Source organism: Cuculus canorus, chromosome 4 (genome assembly GCF_017976375.1).
Source record: "Cuculus canorus isolate bCucCan1 chromosome 4, bCucCan1.pri, whole genome shotgun sequence".
Lineage (NCBI taxonomy): Eukaryota > Metazoa > Chordata > Aves > Cuculiformes > Cuculidae > Cuculus > Cuculus canorus.
The window spans coordinates 42,632,357-42,656,837 of record NC_071404.1 but is presented as its reverse complement, the minus strand read 5'-3'; the positions used below and the strand labels follow the sequence as shown (position 1 = coordinate 42,656,837).

At 37.4% G+C, this 24,481-nt stretch overlaps 1 protein-coding gene across 1 annotated transcript in view; it reads right to left on the bottom strand.

Moving 5' to 3' along the window:
• Positions 1-23,707, bottom strand: part of MARCHF1 (membrane associated ring-CH-type finger 1) — a 271,229-nt gene extending 247,522 nt beyond the window's left edge. Inside the window, exon 1 of the mRNA XM_054064369.1 lies at positions 23,689-23,707. The gene's annotated coding sequence lies outside the window, so the exon portion shown is untranslated. The remainder of the gene's footprint in view (positions 1-23,688) is intronic.
• Positions 23,708-24,481: the final 774 nt, after the last annotated feature.

The following is a 24,481-nucleotide window of genomic DNA, read 5'->3' as shown; positions in this document are numbered from 1 at the left end:
GAGCTTTGAAAAGAAAACAGATAAGAAGCATGCAAGTTGATAAAGACTATATTGACTCAATTACATACAAAGCGACTACCTCTTCATTCATCTGTGTAATTACTGTCCTATGGTTGCTTTCTGGGAAGTGATTTAAAATGTGTCCTGTTAAATTAAAGAAAAACTTCCACTACCTAAAGATCTGAATTAAGCCTTATCAATACAGAAAGTGTCATCTGTTATTAAAAAAAGCAGGGTTCTTATCCTATGAAGAAAAAATTCCTTCCCTATTACAGTCCACTCTTCTTCTGTGCCTTCATATTGCAAAATAGTGACAAGAGCTAATTAATTTCATGTGCACCACAGGATTTTGCAGGGCTTCTATTCTGAGTGACTCTTGCTAGTGTGGATTCAGTCCATTATTCGTAATGCAAATGACTTGCAACTTGAGAGTAGCGGAAAACTGTACAAAATCTCCCAATGTGTGAGAAATTAGCAAGTGTTACTTTGCTGTTCTATATGCAGCACATAGTCAAATTTACGAGCCTATTTTTTTATTTCAAGATAAAAAACATACACTCTTTCAAATTAAGAAAATAAAATATTTAAAGAGAAAACCAGAGGCACCTTGTGTTCACTTTGAGCTACATTTTACATTAAATCATTTTCTGAAGACAATAGGTGGGGAAAACCTGCATGATTCATTCAATGCAGACACTGACTTTATAAGTGAACCAGTGTGTGAGCAAAAGTAGCATTGGAGAAGCCTGACTTTCAAGGATATCGAAGGTGAATGCCTTTGATTGTTATAAATTTGCCAGATTTTGATTGTAAGTATATTTAACAGTCTGTATATAATACTACATAAGTCATTTGCCAAGGAGGACTATGTACTTACTGGGAAAAAATAGAGTATCTACAAACATTGGGAAGATGTTGCTCGGAGGATGAAAATACAACCAGGAATGTTCCAGCACTGTCTCAAAAAGTAGGCTGAAATCCTGAAAATGGGAAGTAGCATTGTCTTGGCATGGGAAGAATTCTGAAGTGTCAATTACTCCTCATATTCTGCTCTTATGACACCTCACCTTGAGTACTGCATTCAGTTCTAGAGTGGTCAGCACAGGAAGGACATTGTTAGAGCAAGTCAAAGATGATCAAAGGGCTGGAGCACCTCCCGCATGATAACAAGCTGAGAGATCTAGGCTTATTTAGCCTAGAGAAGGGAAGGCTCCAAGGACACCTTGTAGCAGCCTTCTAGTACTTAAAGGGGGCCTACAGGAAAGCTGGAGAGTAGCTCTTGATCAGGGCGTGCAGTGATAGGATAAGGGTCAACAGTTTAAGTTAAAAAAGGGTAGACTTAGATTAGCTATTAGGAAGAATTTTTTTACTGTGAGGCTTAAGAGGCACTAGAACAGCTTGCTGAGAGAAGTCATGGATGCCCCTTGCCTGGAGATGTTGAAGGCCAGGCTGGAGGAGGTTTTGAGCAACCTGATGTAGTAGAAGGTGTCCCTACACCTAGTGCCACCTAGGACATGAGCTCCAGCAGCAGAGACCAGGGCAGATGTTAGGACCATTGAATTCATGGATTCTGGTCAAGTGGAGATAATTTCCTTCATAAGCCTGGGGTGCGAAGCTATGTAGAATTCTTTGCGAATTTTTTTCCCAGTGTTCTGATAGGACTCACTCATCACTTAAACATTACTTTATTCAAGTAATAAATGTTTCAGATCAGAGCGCAGAGCCTAGACATGCCTTCATGGTCTCCTTCTTTTTTCCCTGACCTAGAGATGCTACAGCTGCCTCTTTGCTTTATTCTGGAGCTGTCAGTGACACAAATTCCTAGCTGACGCTGTAATCCTCTCTGTGGCCCTGTTCAGATTGTTCCTAGAATTTGATAAACATGGAGTTATGCTGGGCCTCCTCAAAGCCAGATGGATTCAGGCTGATTTTGCATCATGGTATGCAAAATTTCCTCTCTCAGAATATAGTACAGAGACTGGTCTTACCTAGAACCAGCTCTGGGTGAACAGGGTTATTGTTTTGGTTCCTTAACAAGTGGATTATTTCCCAATTTAATTTTCAGGTAGTTCATATTTGGTCATGTGTTTTTCAAAGTCACATGCTATGTAAATCTTCACAAATTTCTGTGAATTTATACATAGAAGAGAAATACAATTTATCTGCAAAAAAAAGTTATTTACACACCTAGAAGATGCACAGAAATTTACCCTCTGAGTTGCACGTTACCCACCTGCTGTTTTTATAGCCACAGGCATTGCCTGACCTGTGTCATCTTAAACCTTAAAATACTTAAGATTCAATGCCTTTCCATACTTCTCAAAGTAGTAAGTTTTCTAACATGTCATTCATTGGTAATTAAAATACATTCAATAATAAACTCAGTTATAAATCCTTGCCTCTTTTCTTATTTTACTTTTGTAATAACGGTAGCATAGTTGTTTTAAAATACATATTCAGGATAATTCCATAGCTGGGAACTGGTACTATAGTGGCTTCTGAGATTTGGAAATCTTGTGCAAAGAGCCTGGAGCAATTAAAGTGTATTCAGTAGGTGTGTCATAGACGTCAGTAGGAGCACAAGAGTGTTCTAATGAGCAATAATGTGATACCATCAGAAAAATACTCCCTTACAGAATAGTCAAAACATCTATGAATTAAAAAGGTTTATAACACAGTACACTGGCAGTGAGAGACAGTCCATATCAAAAGAAGCAGCAGCCTGTTGTACTGTATATTAATTATTCCTGTCAGAAGTTGGGGTGCTGTGTCAGACTTGGTCAAAGAGGTGAACTGCAGTGAAGTGAAGAGGAAAACTTTTCATATATTCATATATATTTTTTTCCCATTATCTGAAGATTGGAGCCAACTATACAGACATCAATCATGTCCTTTTTTTCACCTTTATTATGCCAAAAGAAACTGCCAGAAGTGTTTGTATCCCCTGACATAAAAAGTTTGCCACCTCCTTTATCATCCTTCAGTTCTCTGCATTTCTCCACTTTAATCTTCCCAGAACTTGCTTGTCCAGTTTTATATGAAGAAACTCAAAAGTTTTACAAGACCTTTTCCTTGAAACTGTCTTGTATTTTATTATACAATTAACCAATAAGAACAACATTTGGTTTTCAGGTATTTCCAGAAAAATAACTGTCTTTTCCACTCTACGGAACATTACTTTTCCAGTTTCTGAAAGTAATTGTTGCTATGAATTTATGTTTTATGTGATTATATTCCATTCCAGCATTTTTTATTAATCAAGAACCTAAAATTCTGCCACTCCATCTAAACCTCCATTGCACAAAGATACTGAACAAAGATAGTGAGTGATGACCATCCAAACAAGTTCATAAAAAAAACCCCAAACCTGAACGGACACAAAATGAACTGTATATTGTCTTAATTGTAATCCCTATTGGATGCTTGAAAAATATAATCAGCCACTGCAAATGGCGATTTCATTTTGGCACAGACAGCTGATAGCACAGTATGTTTAGTTATGAACAGATAGTTACAGAGTGTGGCATTGAAGGTGGTGGCTTACTGAAGAAGAGTCATTCATTGCTTTTCTAAGGTATGTATTCTACTCACAGACAATAATTTTCTCAAATGTGAATGTTCTCTCATTAAGTCATCTGTATTTCAGGAATAAAGACTTTTACGGTGCCACTAGTGTTTCAGAAAATAAGTTTGCCTTTGATAGCTTCACAAAAACTTCTCAATTATATGAAAGCTCATAATAATTAAGGCTATAACCTGGACCTGTAGAATTCTGGGCATCCACAATTTTTTGTACTTTTCAACTGAGAAGACAATATGCTATTGGAAGGAAAGTACAAGTTTGTGCAAGTTCATTTTCTTGCATTACTCCACAGAGTGAAAGGATTTTTTTTACAAGTAAGCATGGGGGCTGATAGATGGCCTTAAAACCAATGAAGCACAGATATAACCTCTGGAAGAGTTCCCAGTGCTTCCTCATTGGTTAATACAGCATATAAAAATCTAATGAAGCTCAAAATGATGATTGAGAAATCCAGTCTACTTACACTTGCTTCTGGACTACGGCATATTATAGGAGTTGTTCACAGTCATTATGGAGAACATAGTAGTTCAAAAACAACATGATTATGAGATTAATGCAGACTAGTTTTCTTTATTATTTCTAGATTCAACAAAAGCAGTTTTGCATGTTTCATTTTCTGATGTTTTCTGTTATACTGTATGTAATTAGTATATTCTTATATTGATCTAAAATTCAGGTATGAATATAAATACATTGTATTAAACTGTATTAATATAAACACATTGCTGCATTAATATATCTGATTTGCATATAATTACTATAATTAATTCAATTAAAACTAATATTGATATATTTGTGGGATTTCTCGTATACAACATCTATATTGCTGATGCTAGAAACATTTAGTTTATATTTACTTACCGTGTATGATTCTGATATCATCATGCTATCTTGTCCTTAAGAATTCAATTTGATGGAATTTTTTTTTAGTATTACAGACATCTTGTACACTGTCAAATATTTGTATCTATGCAAATAATTATTTGACCACAGGTCAGAATGTTGGACTATTTTTACTAAATACAAAGGTTTGTACTTCAGCTATTGCAGAGATTACTTTTTCCAACACTTTGGCTCTCTATGCAACATTTTGAAGGAGTGTGAGATGGGAGATACGAACGTTAAAATAGTCTTTCTCTAGTTTTCTCCTTGGCTCCTTCTACCCAGTCAGCCAAAATCACCATATTGTGTGTCAGTCTGGTAACTCAATGTCTGAACACAAGTGAAAGTCTGGGTTAGCACTCCTTGGCTAATCAAGGAGCTCCACGTATAATACACAGCTTATGTAATCCAGTGAGAGCTCCTGTGGACTGAAATTATGTGCCAGTGAGCGAGGCTACTGATGCCAAAACCTGTGGCTGCCAATATGAGTACAACCTGCAGTCATAAAGCCTGTGCCGATTGTGCCTGTATTAAGTGGAAAATAACTAGACAGAGCAAACAGTAACTGGGAGTGTGAGAGGAAGAGACATATAATCTAGTAACAAGAGTAAAAATACTTGGGAGGAAAGAGGAGCTTCATTGCTCCAGATCAGTATTTTTGGATTATGCCACATTGCCTAACATTGTACAGTGATGTCAAATGCAACTTACATGAAAACACTGACTTTATGAGCCTCTGAAATAATTCATATTTCAGCAATGAATGCACAGCTCCCCCTAGAAAATGTCTAACTTACACTTAAGTGGTGTGAAAAACTGAAGCATCAAGCCTGCTGGAGAAAACAATCAGTGATTAACACCCAAGCTCTAGAGTGCAAAGATCTTTACCGAAACGGAAAGGGAAAGAGAGAACTGATCTTCAGGATTCAGCTCTTGCCAGTGACATGTTCAGCTATATGTTCTAATTCAGTTGATTCAGCAACTGAGTGTTTTAAGTGCTGACTGTAACATACACTACTGGAAAAGTGCTATGCTTGCTGGATCTGTGCAATACAAATTTAGTATTACATGTATTTACTATCACAGATGAGAATATATTTTGTATATATCTTTGTATATATCTTTGTCTGTGTCTTCCATGCTGTGTTTCAGTTCCACAGTGCAATGACTTTGATTGCAACACTGCAGTCCATTTGGTCCCTAAACCACATGTATGCATATGTGTGCGCGGAAACATGAATTTGGAGCCTTAACACTTATCACAGCACAACACAGTTGGTGTCAGGAGGAGAGGATTAAAGACCCACAGAAATGTGATCAAGATCAAGAAATGACTTTCACTGAGTACCCTGTAGGTGTTCAGCTGAAGCTACAACTAGTCTTGACTTCTATAAAAAGTCACTTCATATTTTTACACGGAATTTATTTGGTAATTAGCATGTTTTTAGTTAAGCTGCTTAATCTGATATCTTTAAAAGTTAAAAGTTTTCTCATCACAGAATGAGGTTGTGCCCTCTATTCAAAAAGCGTAAATCTTTTGCAGAGACTGAAATTAATCAGATCCTCCTGTTAAAAGGCAGAATATTTTCTCAGTTGTCCAAAGATCTGCAACATTTACCAGTTACATTTATGACAGCTAAACCAGATACGAATAAAGGTATTCTCTTATATTAGAACAATTAATTAGGCTAGTGGCATACTGTTTATCAAGCTGGGAAACTACAGATTATTTACCATGTTTATAAAGAAATTTGGAATACATAAGTCTTCTGGTTCGGTACCTTTAAGGTGTGTACTATGGCCTGTGACATTCAGATTCTGCCTCTACCTATTTATTTGCTGGTTACCTTACCATGTATACACTCCAAGTATCATAGACAGCACTTAAATTTTTAAGATGTTACTTAATGTAAAAGAAACCATATTACACATGCTTCATTTCCCTTTATTTACTGCAGGTCACTATAATAGAAGCCAAATCTACAGAGGGTTATAGAGGGCCTTATATCAAATTGGTATATTTTCTTTGATCCTTCTTTTTAGATAACAGGTTTTTTAACTCAGCGTTTCTTAGGGGAAAATGTCATAGTTTTTCTTTTCCTCCCTGGCCTAGAGTTTAAGCCTAATAGTTACTGATGCTTGGATAAAAAGTTTCTTGGTACATTTTTAACAGGAAATGTAAAGACTATGGTTGCTTACGTAAAGCGATAAAAGCTCTTTTTAACACACAATACTGGCAAACCAACCATTAATCTCTATTTATCAGTGACCAGTATCACTGCCAGTATAAAGATCATTTCTGTTCATTAATTCATTACTTGGCTGATGATAGCTGCTGTCATGGGCGTGACTGTTTTGTTTAAAACACAATCTCCTTGCTACTTTCAAATCTCTGCAACATGTGGCCCCAAACTAAATGTGTGTTAGGGCTAGGGTTAGCATTAGGGTTTATGGTTCCTAGGCTGCTTGCTTCCAAGGTTCCTAGGCTGCTTGCTGGTCCCTTGATAATACTGCGAAACAATTTACCAGTACAATGTAAACACTGAGACTAGACCTGGGCAAGTTAAAACCTTAGGAAAAAAAAGACAACTTATTTTTATGTGGGTTTTTTTTAGGAAAAAAAAAATTTCAAGGAGATATCCCACGGTATGACCCATGGCTTCATCGAATTTGAAGAATATCTCACATTTTGTGTGTATGTCTATATATATACATACATATATATATATAAAAATTTAATGACAGGCATTCAGCTCTGCATCTGTGTTTACGGGGGCTTTGGCAGTGTGATGTGGAGGAAAAGAGAGAGGGTTACCCAAGGCCATAACCAGCCCTGGCAGCCCCAGGCAGTATTCCCAACACCCAAGCAGAAACCTCACTTAGGTCAGCCAGCTTAAACAACCATCAATAATAATAATAATAATAATAATAATAATAATAATAATAATAATAATAATAATAATAATAATAATAATAATGTTAGATTACAATAAATGCATTAAAATGTGTAGCATTAAGGAGCAGACCAGACAGCAACACATTCATCTTACTTCATGGTAGGTGCAAGGAGATCTAGCCCTCCATGGAAGTAAGGTAAGCCACTTTATGGCTTTTGTTTTTAAAACCAGAAACTGCATGCATACAGGTACCTACTGCTGATAGTTCACACAACAGATGACTCTGTATTAAATAAATTTTATCCTACATCTGGGCCTTAGTATCTTCTTGTTTACTTTTACTAGCCAGAACAGAATGAGTCAAATACTTGGGCTGTTAGACAAAATTAATACAAAAACATTCACTACTCCAGTGAATTTATTTCAACCAACTGAATTTCTTGTAGGTATTTGCTCTGACATCTTGAAAGTCAACTTTTTGTGCTTCTATTTAACATTTTTCTCTGCAAAAGTGAGAAATTTTGTCATAATTTAAAGTGCTCAAAACAAGTACTTGCCAAGATAGTGAATTCAGATTTCTGAAACTCAAAACAGCCTGATTCTGAGATGTTGCAGATGGTATGGAGGAGGAGAAGCATCTTTTTGGCCACAGAATCACACTTAAGACTTCTTTCTTTCCTGCTTCTTTTGCTCCAGATCATGTGGGTGTAGGTGTGCCAGGGTTTTTCCTAGAGAATGAATCTAGTAGAGGGGATGCACAATAGGTTGTCATTCAGATGGAAGACAACAGGTCCCAGAATGACAGATAAACAAACCATCGGTTTCCACAGACAGACCATCAAAACTGGATTTCTTGTTAAAGTACAGCAAGCTTTTTCCCCAAATCACGAGCATACAAATTTAGCATCCTATTCTTTTAACATGATTTTGGGCAATAGCCAAAGGAATAAATAGGCTATTAAGTCAACTAGAAAATCCTAAACCAGCACATAATATTCATCAACTACGTGCTGATTTTTCAGCTAGTATTTTGTATCAGCCACAAACCCACCATTCTTGGTTAATATGCATCGCTGTTTTCCTCTGTCATAATGTTGCCAGTGCTTTGAAAACTCAATATACGCCATGGCAAAACAACATCATGTTACCCTCCTTTTCCTTGACACTGCTGTTTATCTGGTTTTACTTAATGATCTTGAATCAAATGAGTGACAGATACCTAACACGAAATTATTAATTGCTTGATTGTTAGTCCACAGACAATCTGAAACCACAAAGTAGCATCAGCCACTACTACAGTAGCCAATACAAAGTAGTCAAAACATTGTATTCCATCAAATCTATTTATCATACTAATTATTCACAAACTGCATTGCCATGGAGACAATCCTCCTAAAATCACCTGAATTAATGAGGTTGGTAATTAACTTTATTTCACTGATTTCAAACTGATCCTTAGGTTTTGACATTTACTGATTGGATTCTGCAATCTTTGTATCATTTTTTTTTTGGAGTAATCTGTAAGCAACTTTACACAATTTTCTGACAGTTTTACTGAGTAATCACAGATGACAGAAAATCTTTTTCTCACAAGACATTCTTGAGAAAAATAGGTGCATATGTACATATACTCATATAGCCTATTTGTTCAAGATGCACATCGCTGTTCACATTTTTTCAGAGCTCTTTTTGTCAGAAAAATCAGAATGATGATCAATGCCAATGTTGGGTTTCTATGATGTGATGGTACAGAACAACTTGGGAAACAGAAACTGTTTTTTAACTACCTCACATCCAGTACTAACACATGGCATATGCTACTGGAAAACCCAGATGCCGAAAGCTTTTATCAAGGGCAAAGAAAGGCAAATGCTGTATCTGTTAACTGCAGTGGTCGTACTGACATAAAGTTGCTAGGGTTTTGTAGCCACTGTCATTCATCTTTACGAGAACAAAAATTCTGTAAATCAATTCAGATTACAGCTGGCAGAATAGAGGCTGGTTATGAACTTTTCCACAGGTTCTCTTAATGCCTGTTGACAGAAAATTTGCAGGCCAGAACAGTGACGGTAGTCATATTAGGTGCCAACTTACTCTTATGCACTCAAGAGGAAGAAGAGCATTACTATGACTGTATCACCCAAAGATATAGATTGTTTCCTTACTCCAGTCTCTTCAAACCTTCACCATATGACACATCTGTTAAATTCTCTGAAGACAAACTTTTGGCTTTAGTTCATGTCTCATGAACCAGTATGGACTAGAATGCAAATAAACTCTTGCATTTAATCCTTAAATCAGCAGATATATCTTCAAACTATTTTGACGGTAGAGCTGTTTACAATTAGCTCAGTGATCGCTTGATTTTCAAGCACTTTTATAACTTCCTTCTATTACTGTAGAACATTAAAAACTGTTACACACAAAACCAAATTAAACTTTCCTGAGGCAGCTGTTCTATCCAATCTCAAAAGAATTGTGTATTTTATATGTACACATATACATGCACACAGATGCACACACATATTTGCTTATAAATTCTGTGCTGCAGTTTTGCAGGATTTCTCTCTTTCTTTCTCCCTCTCTCCCCCTGAATTTAGCATAATAATAATGCTTGGGAAATATAATGATTTAGTGTAAGTTATTTCTGCATAAATGTTACTGAATTTTAAAGTAGAAACATAACAAATTTATACCAAATAACTGCTGTTTCTGTATTTTATTTCTCTTGGAACATTTCAGGGATTTGAATTTTGTATTCTTTTGAGGAGGAGGGAAAAGCTTTTTGCTTGAACTGTATGAAAAATTTGAGAAGTAGAGGATGTTGGGAGGTATAGTTTGTCTACTGTAGCTCTTAAAGAATTAATGTAATGTATATGTGCATAAATGGCTTGCTTTATAGGAGTCTGCATGTAACTCAGTAGTGTTTATTTCTGGTTATCAGCTTCAAACTTAAGCTTAAAGGACTGCAATATTAAATTGCAGTGCTAGCACCTCTGGATGCTAAAATGCGAAGCAAAGTATGTACTTGATTATAAATCTTACATCTCCTCACAACAGGTAAAGAAATTTCTCCCCATTCCCAAAATCATAGAAGCTTTTTGACCCATGGATTGCCTAGGATTCCTCAATTTTCCCCAGACTGTTTTTGAACAATATTTGACCCTGAATGAAATTCCCACAATAAGCGTCTATTGAGTTGAGAATGCTTCAGCTCCCATCTAACCAAACTGAATATATTTCCAGGTAGATTTAGCCCAAATAATATCCATATCTAAGCACCAGAATTTGGTAGTAGGTAACACCCTTCCCTCACCTCTGCTCAAGCTATGTAGGCTGCTAACTAAGCACCCAGTACAAACTGTGTAGGATTTCTTGAGTTCTATCCAGGATCAAAGCCTTACAGAATTGCCTTAGCCATCACAGAAGTAGGAGCAAAGATGCTGTCTAATGAGATGGTTACAAGCTGGCTCACTGCAGACAAAATAATTTTCCATAGTGATGCAGTTCACGTAACTACTAGACATTTGCACACAAGGAAGGTGCCTCTGGACTATTCCCAATGGCTCACCAGCTTTGGAAGTAGTTACATATGCTGGAGAGCATGTACTTAAATGTTAACTACTTGTAAGCACTTTGCCAGAAGGGACTGCAAGTTTAAATTGCACATAATATCGGAAAACTTCTAGCCCAGAAGTGCCAAACGATCTGGAAGCTAACTTCATAACATCAGATTCTGGAAACAGTCTTTTTTTCTTGTCATTTTCACAGATAGATGTTTATCTCCTCTTTGAGTTGGAAAGTTTTCCCCATCCTAAATTAAAAACAACCCCCAAAAAAATCTAGTAAATCCATCCTACTGCAAAGTCTCTGATGATTCCATTTAACCCACTATGAAAACTGATACGAAAAATTCACTGTTGTTGTTGGAATCAGCAGTAAGTTTATCTGAATGAAACCCACTTGTGTGATACATACGCTGTTATTAAGGGCATTAGCTATCTGCCTGGTTTCTAGTTTGGGAGGCAAAAAAAGGACATATTGTATCTCTACCCAGCAGAGAGCTCTAAACTGTTTGGCAAGCTCAGTTACGCCTTCTGGTACAGATCTGCCAGTTTCCACGTAGTAATCCTGGTGTCATCCACACCAGGCCAAGAAAGTAAATCAAAATAATTCACTTGCAGTTTTCTGGGACATCCTTTAGGACAGCTGCCATTCAGTAAATTCTAAAATACAGGAAACATTATTACTAAAACACTGGCAAGCCTTTGATTACTGTGAAAAGTCTAACTCTGGTTGTTCTAAGGAATGTTAACCTAAAAGTGTGCTGAACTATCAAAGACATTAAAAATAATAGGTATTTTCTAAAAAGAAACAAAGAAAATGCTTCAAAAATACTAGCTATGTAATGTATCATTTATGTATTTCCCTTAATGTAAATCTACATATCAAAGGAATGCATCTCTTCATCTGTAGTCTATATGAGCTTTAAGAATCCAATAGAAACGAGGTACTTGAGTTAGTGCCTTAAGGACTATTAATGTACCAGTAAGTAAAGAAACTTTTACATTTTTTCTGAAAGACATTCATGCAAATTATAGACCTGTTTTTCAGCAGACTGAAGGCCAAGTTCTTCACTGAGGTTTTACTGTAAATTTCTAGAAGGTTTTAATATTTTACACCTCTGCCTTTAACCACTGAATTTTGTTTTCCGATTTTGTTACTAAATGATAGTTGCCATAACATGTTGCTCTGAGTTCTCTTTGTGATTTTCCTCCCAAAAGTGGGTTGAGAAATTACTGATTAACAGATGAAAGCAAACTCATTTATTCAGATACTTGAATCAGCACAGAACTAGATCATCCTCTAAAAGGGAGCCAGTAAAAGCTGGAAATTAGGATTAAAACATGTTACATATGTGCAAGAGAAAAAAAATTTAGTTAACTGGTGGTTGTGTATATGTCCAGGATGTCATACGCCAAATATCAATGCCAAACAGCAAACACAAACAAAATCAAAATAGTTGCACCAAGTTCTAAAAAGCCTTTGTGAACAAATCAGCTTCAAAAATGTCCATAGACTGGCTAAAATTTCTTTAAACCTTTGTTCCAGTTTATCTTGTGAATTTAGTGCATGTGGGTATCTAATGTATTTATTTCTCATACAGGCATTCAGATAATATCTCCTGTGTAGGAAATATACGGCAGACAGACATTCTTATAGACAAGCTTCTTATCTTGGGGAACAGAGGAAATGCTATCCTCTGAACTCCCAAGACATGCTGATCACCAGGGTCTTCAGGGTAAAAGCTCTTATTGAGTTATATAGCCCCATTATTACTGACTAAAATATATTTCCTAGTTATTACCTGTCCTAGATTTTTGTTAGGAAGTATCATTTTATTTCATTTCATTCATTTGGACCAATTGTAGTTTGTTCAATGACATTTTTTAAAGGATTTAAAGGCAAAGAGTATGGCAGAGCCAAGAATGCCCTCAAATTTTAGATTATTCCTATCGCCATACTGAAAAGGAGCCTATGTTCAAGAAGCCTAAGTTAGATAGAAATGCACACACAAAAGTGTGCTTCCAAAATTCCTATACATTGCCAACAGTGGTAAAAAATATGGCATAATATTACACATGTTATTGCCTTCGTAAAAGTCAAGTTCTAAAATCTGTAAACTCATTTATTAAGTGTAAATCAAGGGGAGAAAAAAACTGCTTTGAGTAAATCTGAATATGGTAGCCACATGGTGCAAAAACAAAACACCACGATGTACAAGTAAGAAAGCAGCATCAAAGGCAAATCTATAGCAATCGCATGAGAACATGTGCCATCATCCTCATATGAGGTGTTTTCAGGTACGTCTCTTTTTTCCATGCCTTTTTCAATGCAATAAATGCACAAAGGGTTTGCACAAATGAAAGCACGTAATGTTGCTAGATTTCATATCCTTTGTCCAGAAACCTTTAGAATCCAAAACAAGTAAAGATACTATTATAGGGGTCTTATTTTTATCAAGTATTCATATCACAATTAAGATCTAGGAACTGAAGCCTAGAATCTGTTTCTTTTGGTGTGATTTTAGAGCAGGCTACCATATATCTGCAAGTTATGCTGATCCACAAACTGCAGCAGAAACTTACGCTGCATATTTTGTGTATGTAAAACATTCACACAAGCACTCAAAGCTACTGTCCTCCAGATTCTATGCTTGCACCAGCACTTTTCTTTGGAATACCACATTCACCATTTTCTTTGCAAATTCCTATGTACAAGCTGCATTGCTTTGGAAGTTGGCATTTTCTTCCTCAACAAGAGGTGGAGTGAGACTTTGGGAACCACCTCAATATCCTAGATAATTGCTGCAGGATTTTAAGATTGAAATCAAAATTCATTGGAGACAATATCTTCCGCCTCAACATGAACATCAGTTATTCAGTGCTACAAATAAATAACTTCTCTTTGATACTACAGATATAGTTACAAAAATTTGCCTTACTTCATGAATATTAGACTATATTGGACACTTCCAAAGACCTTATAAAAATTCCAGACAATTCTACAGAAAAAAGTAGCACGGTACTCAGCAAATTTGGATTGCAATAATTACACTACTAATCTTATTTTAACATCTACTCAGAATATATTCATGCTAGATGCAGAAAGAGAATTTACTAGAAGTCCTGGACTCCACTGAATGGCCTGGCAAACTTGGCAAGAAGTATTGGTTTCATCGGAAGTCATGAGCAAGAGACAAAGATTAAAATCTGATGGAACTGCTTGATGTGCATTTTTTGCAGAGTTTCCTGTAAAGCTGGAAGCTCGCACAACTGTTTAACATGCCATTCAATTGCAGGGGATTATTTTCTTCCTGCGCCACAGAATGAAGAGGTTGCCACACAGGCAGTTACCTGTTAGTTATTAAAATAGATGGCAAATGAAAGAATTGCAAATTTATATCTTGTTCTCCTAAGAATCTGCTCCATTCATGAACTTTTCATCCCTTCTGCCACTATATTCTTGAAACAAAAGATTTCTAGAGTCCTGTACTCTCTAACTCTAAGAGTTATCAAGTAATCCCAGCTCTGAAATATTCTGCTTATTTCAAATGAGGATCTGAGGGTTGGGGGAGAGCATCTTTTGTCAGCATTATGAAATCTTTGACAAGGAAAGTTCATATATTCTTTCTCTGGAGAGTCTCTTTCCATGTTTTGATATGTGCACCTACTATGTATCACCGCCATGATTTTTCAAATTGGCAACCACAATCCACAGCAAATGCTTACTGAAGAGTAATACTAAAACTGAAAAAGAAGAGGGAACTGCACAGGCAGTGCAAGCAGGGACAGGGAACCTGGGACGTGTATAGAGATGCTGCCCGGTTGCGTAGGGATGAAGTCAGGAAGGCCAAGGTGCAGCTGGAGCTGAACTTGGCAAGGGAAGGAAAAAATAACAAGAAGGGCTTTTACAGGTACATCAATCAAAAGAGGAAGGTCAAAGAGAAGGTACCCCCAACTGATGGCTGAAAATGGTGATCATATATCAACAGATGAGGAGAAGGCTGAGGTACTTAACAACTTTTTTGCCTCAGTCTTCATCGATAACTGCTCTCCTCACCCCTCCTGAGTCATGGGACAGCAAGATGGTGACCAGGGCGTTAAACCCCCTCCCACTGTAGAGGAGGGTCAGGGTCATGACCACCTGAGGAACCTGAACACGTATAAGTCTATGGGAGCTGATGAGATGCATCCCAGAGTCCTGAGGGAATTGGCAGATGTGGTTGCCAATTTGAAAAATCATGGCAGTCAGGCGAAGTCCCTGGGGACTGGAAGAAGGGTAACATTGTGCCCATTTTTAAAAAGCGTAGAAAAGGTGACCCTGGGAACTACCGACCTGTCACACTCTCCTCTGTGCCTGGGAAGATCGTGGAACAGATCCTCCTAGAAGCTATGCTAAAGCATATGGAGAGCAAGGAGGTGATTAATGGCAGCCAAGGGAAGTCTTGTGTGACCAACTTAGTGGCTTTCTATGATAGGGTAACCACAGCAGTGGACACAGGTAAACCAACAGGTGTGATCTGTCTAGACTTCTGTAAAGCCTTTGACATGTTCCCCACAACATCCTTCTCTCTAAATTGGGGAGATATGGATTTGATGGGTGGATGGTACGGTGGATAAGAAACTGGTTGGATGGTCATATTCAAAGAGTAGTGGTCAATGGCTCAAAGTCCAAATGGAGATCCGTGATGAGTGGTGTCCCTCAGGGATTGTACTGGGACTGGTGCTGTTCAATATCTTTATCAAAGATATTGACAGCAAGATTGAGTGCACCCTCAGCAGGTTTGCAGATGACACCAAGCTGAGTGGTGTAGTTGCCATACTGGCAGAACGGAATGTCATCCACAGGGACCTGGGCAGACTGGAGAAGTAGGGCTGCGAGAAGTTCATGAGGTTCAACAAGGCCAAGTGTAAGGTCCTGCACCTGCGTTGGGGCAATCCCCATTTTCAGTACACAATGGGGGATGACATGCTTGAGAGCAGCCCTGCAGAGAAGGACTTGGGGGTGCTGGTCGATGAGAAGCTCAACATGTACCAGCAATGTGCGCTTGCAGCCTATAAGGCAAATCATATCCTGGGCTGCATCAAAAGAAGCGTGGCCAGCAGGTCGAGAGAGGTGACTCTGCCCCTCTATTCCTCTCTTGTGAGACCTTATCTGGAATACTGTGTCCAGTTCTGGAATCCTCAATTTAAGAAGGATATGGAGCTGCTGGAACAGGTCCAGAGGACGGCTACAAAGATGATCAGAGTGGTGGAGCACCTTCCCTACAAGGACAGGCTGAGAGAGTTGGGCTTGTTCAGCATGGAGAAGAGAAGGCTCAGAGGAGATCTTATAGCAACCTTCCAATACCTCAAAGGGGGCCTACAAGAAAGCTGGAGAGGGGCTATTCACAAAGGCTTGTGGGGATAGGACCAGGGGGAACAGGTACAAACTGGAGAGGGGCATATTTAGACTATACATTAGGAAGGATTTCTTCACCATGAGAGTAGTGAGACACTGGAATAAGTTGCCAAGGGAAGTTGTGGCTGCCCCATCCCTGGAGGTGTTCCAGGCCAGGCTGGATGGGGCCTTGGGCAGCCTGATCTAGTGGGATGTCCCTGCCCATGGCAGGGGAATTGGAACTAGATGATCTTTAAGGTCCCTTCCAACCCAAACTATTCTATGATTCTAGGAATAGAAATTTTTATGCAAATAAGAGGTGATTTCCATACCTTGGTTAGTATTATATAATTTCAATATCAATATTGTGCAATAAAGTTTACCAGTTCAGAAAACAGTGTTATCTGAATTTTATAAAGTTAACTTCAGTATAAGTATGCCTTTGCAATCTCTCTGTGAAATAACTGTATTTACTAAATAATGAACACTATATAGGTGATGTACTATATCATGAAAACATTGAGTTATTGATCCATGGGAAAGTAATGCTTGAAGCTAGTGTTTCTGAACACCACATTAACACTGGTTCAGTAAGTATATTTTTCAGCAGTAGCTTTTATATGCTTCCCTCACTTCGTTTTAGTATGCCCTTTAGATGACTCAGAACCTCATCTTTGTAACTGGTATATACCCCAGTGAATAATTTCTGAGAACATGGATCCTACTTAGCTAACAATAACAAATACCCAAACTGCACTAAGAAATTAGGGAAGTCAGAGAAATGCAATTACTTTTATCACCAGCTACTGATTAGTTGTACTAAAGTCATAAGTAGAATTTGGATTAATGAACAAAAGTATTCTGCTACCACAGAAAGAAACCTAAACACTGCAAATAAAGTTCTAAACAACATGTAGGAAAATGTGATTATGATTTGAATCTTATGCTACCCTATGCTTTGAAAGAAAACTGGGTGATGCTTTCTTTTTCCCACAAAAACAGATCTATATTTTGGTTTCTGGCTGAATTTGATATTTTTAAATAATCGTGGTAGAAGCAGGAGATAGGGTGTACTGCTGTTTCTCTTGGCATACAATTTTCAGAGATTACGTTGGTGGTGTCTCTTCACATGTTCAAGATTTAAAGAGTTGTCAGGTGGGCAGCAGGAGGGAATTTTTATCACTTGATATATTCATCAGAATTCTACATATGATGGGGCAAAGGGAGGGTTTACTCATGGCTGTAGTGTGGGACACAAGTCACTTTCTTTGATGAGCCTGCCTCAGACACTACACAGGAGAGGCATTTCTTTCAAAGTCAGAAGTAATCAAAATATACAAATGGAACCAGACTTTAAATACCCTTACTGCACTATCCACTGAGTGTTTTGCAGGAAATATTTGCTAAACCTAAAACTGTCAGCTCCACCTTTGTATTCACAAGCAAGATCAAGATGTGGTGAAGATAATGATGTTTTATACACCACACTGAACTGTTACCAATTACAGCTGAACAGAGTCTATTCAGATCTAGCCTATCTCTAACTTATTGAGTTCACAGTCATACATCATGCAATCTCATCTTGTATCCTTCTCTATGTTTCCATCACAGTGTGTCATCCAATGAAGTTGAATAAACATGTCACACTTTGTAACTGCAGAATCCTTTGGATTTTAACAGATGTAGATGAAGATGATCACTGTGTTCTTAATGATTAGCTTTTCCCCCCTTGAAAAAACATTTTAAAACAAAAAGAGTTTCAATCTAGATAATTGGAAAATTGCTTCACAACTGAAACTAAAGTTATTCATGTACTTTTACCACACAAAGGCTAGAGAATTTGTTCTCACAATACCCACAAGGTGAACCAGCATTAAATATCTTACTTCTACAGATAAAAAGCTTAAGCACTAAGCCTTGAAAACTTAATATGAACACTTGCTTTTATCTTGGTTTAGACAAACCTTAAATTCGAAGGCAGTGCTCAGGCACATGGATGTGTGAAGTAGAAAACAAAACAAAAAAAAAAACCACCTTACCTGCATTTCCTGAATCCCAAGGGAAAAAAAAAAAGCTAACCCAACTTCTCCAATTCTCGTTGCATTCAGCACCATGCTATCATGATATCAACTAACGATAAATATTATTTGTGTTACGTGTCAAATGTTAAATATCCATTTTATGCATTGCAAACCTGCAAAGTGCAGAGAAGTGCTAACTTTCAAAGAATTCATTGAGAAACACAAAAAAGATTTGTAAACCCTAAAAGAATCACAAGCATGTCACAAGCAAGTAATATCCTTGCACAAAGACAGGTCACTCTGCTATTATAAACAGCACAACTCTGAACTGAATGTCATATATTAACCCTGCTTCAAAGTATATTTAAACCACAATGCAGGCAAACCGAAACACATAGCAATTTTATATTGCAACAAACATTACCGTACCCGGTAGACAAAGCTAAGAATAAGCTTTGCTTTAGACATTTTTTTAATAAAGTTAATCACTTTCTTTATCCCTATGAGATATTTTTCTCTGTGTAAAAAACATGGATTATTATCATGTAATATTAGAAAATATATTTTCATTTACAGTACATTACATATGTTGATTGATTTCCAAATCATTACTGATCTCAAGCAAAAAATAGCTATAATCCATATTGCAGGTAACATCTCTGAGCAGTGAAACACAAGAAGGCTCCATCCAGTGTCGTCACATTTTCCTGTCAAACTCTTGATGTACAGGCAGATATTGATTTAATGGGTATAGAGACAGTAGGTGTTCCTGGTGCTGCCACTGGAACTGAAAGCACAAGAGGAACAGAGTGCAAGAATACTCAAACCTACATGGAAAAAATAGGATATGCTGCTCCTTGACCCAAAGGCTTATACAGTGCAGGGATAAATCCACAAGTGTCTCAAGAACCAAGTGGAAGAGACATGCCTCACGGCCTTCCACTGCAGTGAAACAGCACTAGGAGCTGACAATTTTACAGTAATGTCCACATTATGCATATTTACTTCTACTGCATGAAGTGCTGTATATATTTTTAATATTAATTCTATTTACCAGCATATCTCACAGAAGGTAATTCAGATCACCTTGGTGTTCCTCAGCTATTGCCATTGAAGGAAATAAATGCTATTTTCAGCCTCCATAGTCCAAATATCACATCGATTAAACTTACCTTATTTCTATATATTTATAGTTTAATAATAATAATAAACTCCTAATTTTCCCTCCCCCCCCCACACACACACACACCCACACCCCACACCCCCCCACACCCAGCTAAGTTTCAATCACAGGGTATTTTTCTTTTCTTTGTGTGTTTTACCTATTTTCAAGCTACCAGCAATATTAAGAGAGCTTAGTTGGTGAAACAGACAGATGCTCTGTGGTGCTTATATTTCATAAGCAAGTAGAAGGTTGTGAATGGAGAACACGCAAGCGAGGTAAGGTGAAGTTGTTCTGGTTTTAGTTGCGATGGAGTTAATTTTCTTCATAGTAGCTTTGTATGAGCTATGTTTTGGATTCGTGCTGGAAACAGTGTTGATAACACGGTGATGTTTTAGTAACTGTGAGCAGTGCTTACAGAGAGTTAAGCCCTTTTTTGCTTCTCACACCACACCACCAGAGAGTAGGCTGGGGTGCACAAGAAGAGGGGACACAACTGGCACAGCTGACACCAACTAACTGACCAAAGGGATATTCCATACCATACAATGTCACGCTAGGCAGATAAAGCTGAGGAAAAAGAAGGGAGGAGGGATGTTTGGAGTGATAGCATTTGTCTTCCCAAATCTTGAAAGACAAATCTTGAAGACAAATTCCCAAATTTGTCTTCATCATGTTACACATGATGGAGCCCTGCTCTTCTGAAGGTGACTGAACACCGGTCTGCCAACAGGAAGTAGTGAATTAACTCGTTTTGCTTTGCTTCAGTGCATGGCCTTTGCTTTATCTATTAAATTTTCTTCATCTCTATCCACAAGTTTTGCCACTTTTACCGTTCTGATTCTCTCCTCCAGCCCACTGGGGAGAAATGAACTCATTGCAGTGTTTGCAATTCAGAAGACTTAAGGTTAGGTTTCACTTCTTCCTTGATAACATCACTACAAAGACTTGAAGAGCCAGTAGGCACGGATCACTGCATGATTTTAGCAGCTTGCATCATAGGTGTTTCAGTTAAACAGCTATGAAAACTGGGAGAATCAATTTGATCATCAGTATACTTTTTTTTTCTCCTTCCAGAAGAGGGAAAAGGGAAGAATGGAAATAATAACTAGCTCACAATAAAAATAACTTTTTTTATTAAGTAGATGAATACATATTATTACTGACATCTAGTTGGTTAAAAACAATTTCATTATTAGTGTTTATGTCCTGGACCTGTCACTTATTTGCCTGCCCGGAGACAGTCTTTATCACTCACTAACAGACTATTCTTACAAATTTACCTGTCTATGCTAGAAAGAGAGGACTACAGATAACAGCTTTGCACCATGTCTTCACCTGAGCTGAGAGGAAGCATGAACAATAGAAAATATTTGAGAATTCAGGTACTTATCCTCTCCCTGCGGAGTGACCAGAGAAAGCCCATCAGTACCAAGAGTGATGCTGATGGGGGAGAGCATTACAGCTTTGAAGTGGTTTGGCCTGCACTGCTACAGTGGCAGCTGTCAGAACAGATCTGCTCCTTTTGTGTAAAGAATCCCTCTTTCCCTGTTGCATGGGAGGCATTCAAAGAGCAGACAATTCTGTCAGGGGATTTTCCTCCCACTGCTTAAAACTACATACTGTATCAGCAAAAAAAAGCATGGTTGGTGTTTGCCAATACCTAACCTCAAATTCCTTTTAATAAATCAACAGTGATATATATAAGTGAGAAGAAGATTCAGTGCATGCAGTCTAGAAATGCAGAGGGACATCAAATAATCAGTATGAGAAGAACAAAATAAAATCAGAAAACCTACAAATGTTTCAGAATTTCATCCTTTGAGGTTAAGTTGAATTAGGGGAAAGAAAACAAAAAAACAACAAAAAACCCCCATTTTTTTTCCAAGAAAGCACGCATTAGATCTTAAAATTTGCTTTGAACTGATACCAGCATGAAAAGCTGAGAAACAAACATGAGCACACGTGCACATATGTATGTATAGACACACATTGAAATATGCAAATACCTGAACATATCTGCATGAGCAGACTCAGGTTATAGACAATTAAATCTGCAGCTCTCTGGCATCCTGCTAATGATGCAGTGATGTTTTGTATCATGGTATCAACATCAAGACATGGAGCCTAAGTCAATACTAGTTCAAAGGTAGAGTAAGCTCTTATAAGAATGTATCTAGTAACACTGAAGCCTTTTCCTCCTTCCCATCCCGTCTCTTTTAACAGAAAAATGTTTAGTGTTCTGTTGCAGGAAAAGATTGCAAAAAGGAAAGAAAACCACATTTTTGTTGTTATTGTAACGCATTCCTCAATAGGTCTGAAAACAGTTGTGCTACTTCCACAGCTGCCTTCTGCACTTCATTGTTTTTATTAATGCATTTTGACAACAAGGACTGTATCATCGTACATATGATTCATACACAGAACGTTCTTTGATGGCACTAGTGCTGGTTGTACATCAAAGTCATTATATATTTTGTAAAGTGAATCCAATAAATTAAGAAAACTTATTACTACCATATAACTGTGAGTTGCCCCTTGAATTTTTTCAGCTTTATTTGTGTTTTAATCTAACTTTAAAATGAGAGGACAAGAACCACGTAACACCTGTTGAAATCAATTTATAAGTGCAAACCCAAAACTAATAACCATGCAATGTTATTTCAGGTATTTTATAAGACAGACGCACTACACAAAACATGTAATAATAAAACAACCCAACTGCTTCCTTAAAGAGCACTTAACATCCACAAATGCTTCCCCATTAAGTTGCTTTCAAAGCACAGCTTGAAGGTCAAGAATTTATAAGAAGCATACCCAAACTACATGTCTGGGCATCAGAAGCAGCTAGCCAATGTCAGATTAGAGCTCCATAGAAGCTAATTTACTCTGCAAGGGTTGTGGTCTGAAAAAAAAAGCAGTAAATTAACTCACATAACTCATGGTGCATTTGTGACTGAGAATACTTGCAGTAGACGAGCTATCTGTTTCACAGATAAATGACTTATTATCTACACTACCCTGCAGGCTGTCAGACCTGGAAGCTATTTCAGAAAAAGAGCCACCCTGATTCACGAATACATCCTTGTTTCTGAAGGAAATGCTGCAATAAAATCCATGAAAACTCAGTGCATAAACCAATGCTTTCTCAAAGTTCTCAATTAAGTTTTCCTCATTTATGACCACAGAATATCCAACAAACTACCCATTAATCACGCCACTGGAAGTACCACTGTCCCTGGGGTTCCAGACCAAACAAGATTTTTTAGGAACAAATTATTACTTTTAGCTTCACCAGAAACTTTGTAGTAAAGAAGTCAAGGAGCCCTAAGCAAGGAGACCAGCAAGAAGCCCCACTAAATAAGTAGCCTAACTGATGGTTTTAAGGCCTATGAAGCACAGTAACAATTGTCTGCTTTGGTGGAACATGAAGTAGCGCACTGAGAATACTGCATCAGCACAGCCCAAAGGAAGCTCAGAGAATTGTAACTGGAAGCAAAAACACGAGTGCAGAACAAAGCTTGTAAAGACCAGAAAAACACATATCTCCTTCCTTTGGTTTTTAATTATGTTGAATTTTTTCTTTCATGTGGCTTTTCCTTTCCTCTTGGAGTTTGATATTCAAAACTTGCAAGTAAACAAGGAAAGCAGCAGTTGTAGAGATTGACACAATTTCTTTGATAAAGAGCAAGTTGTCAAAATTATGCATAGAAGCCCTAAGGCAGAAAGGAAAGAGCTTTCAATCACACTGGTAAATAAAGTCCTTGACACAATCTGAGTAAAGGGTCCAGCTAGTAATTTCAAGATCTAAGTTCTTCATTGTTGTAGAAAAATCAAGGAAGACATACATAATTTTTTTTATCCAAAACAAACTGACAAATCTTTAAACCTGCCAGGGTTTAACTCCATGTAAAACATTTTATTCAGCATAGCCTTAACAATGCATTACTATGCTTTGTATCAAACCAAAATATTTCATTCACAATCAATAAAAAATAAAAATGGTCTAGGTTAGAAAAGAATCCATAAACAATTCAATGTTAAGAAGATGTGACTTGCATTACCACAATACAGGCTAAAGTATATTGCAGCTTTCTGCAACTAAAATTCATAATAAAGGCAGTATAATGGTCGCTACCGTGGTCACAGTAACTATCACAGTCCCAGGTTTGCAACAAATGTTCAAATGTTCATAGTTACCTCCATGCCTACAGGACCATGCTGTTGGTCCAGTAGGACATCCCTTCCACCATGCCTTATATCCAAGTACGACACATGAAGGATGGATCTGGTTTTTTATCACACGCAGAGTCCATGGCTCTTCTTAAATAGAACAAAGCTTCTCTAGGCTGAAGTTCTAATTCATGTGGTATGTGGCTGATACCACAGTCCGGTACTTGGTCTGTAAAATACTAGGGACAAGAATTTGATTTTGATGTCTGTCAGTAAAGACGGAGGAAAATAAGCCCCAAGTATATTATTTAAATTGGCTTCTTTTTTGTGTTCTTGGTGACTTGGTGACTTTTTCAAAGCTTGTGTGGGATCTTGTGATATATGGGAAAAAATTGCAAAGTAACATAATGAGTCATCATGGAAAGCAGAAGAGAATCCATTCTGCATAAATGAAGAAAACAGGTGACTCAAGTTTTCAGCAAGTACTTCACACATATTTTCTAATAAGTGTTTCTTCAACCAACTATCTTAATTATTCACCACTCTAAATATAAACTAATAAAATGGTGCTCCCAGGATATCTATGTTTTAGTACTTAGTATGTTCAAGGAGAATATAACAATGACGTTTTTACATTTAGCAAGTTGCCTATAAAAACTGCAACTTTCCTGAAAGGATCAGCTGACAATAAGTCATAAAAAATTGAAAACAGTTCTGTCTCCTATCTCGAGCAGAACAGAAAGGTAGGAGGAAGTCATTAAGTTCAAAATCATCACCTTTAGAGCTGTGTGTTATCAGGTATATAGCAGAAGGCACTTGA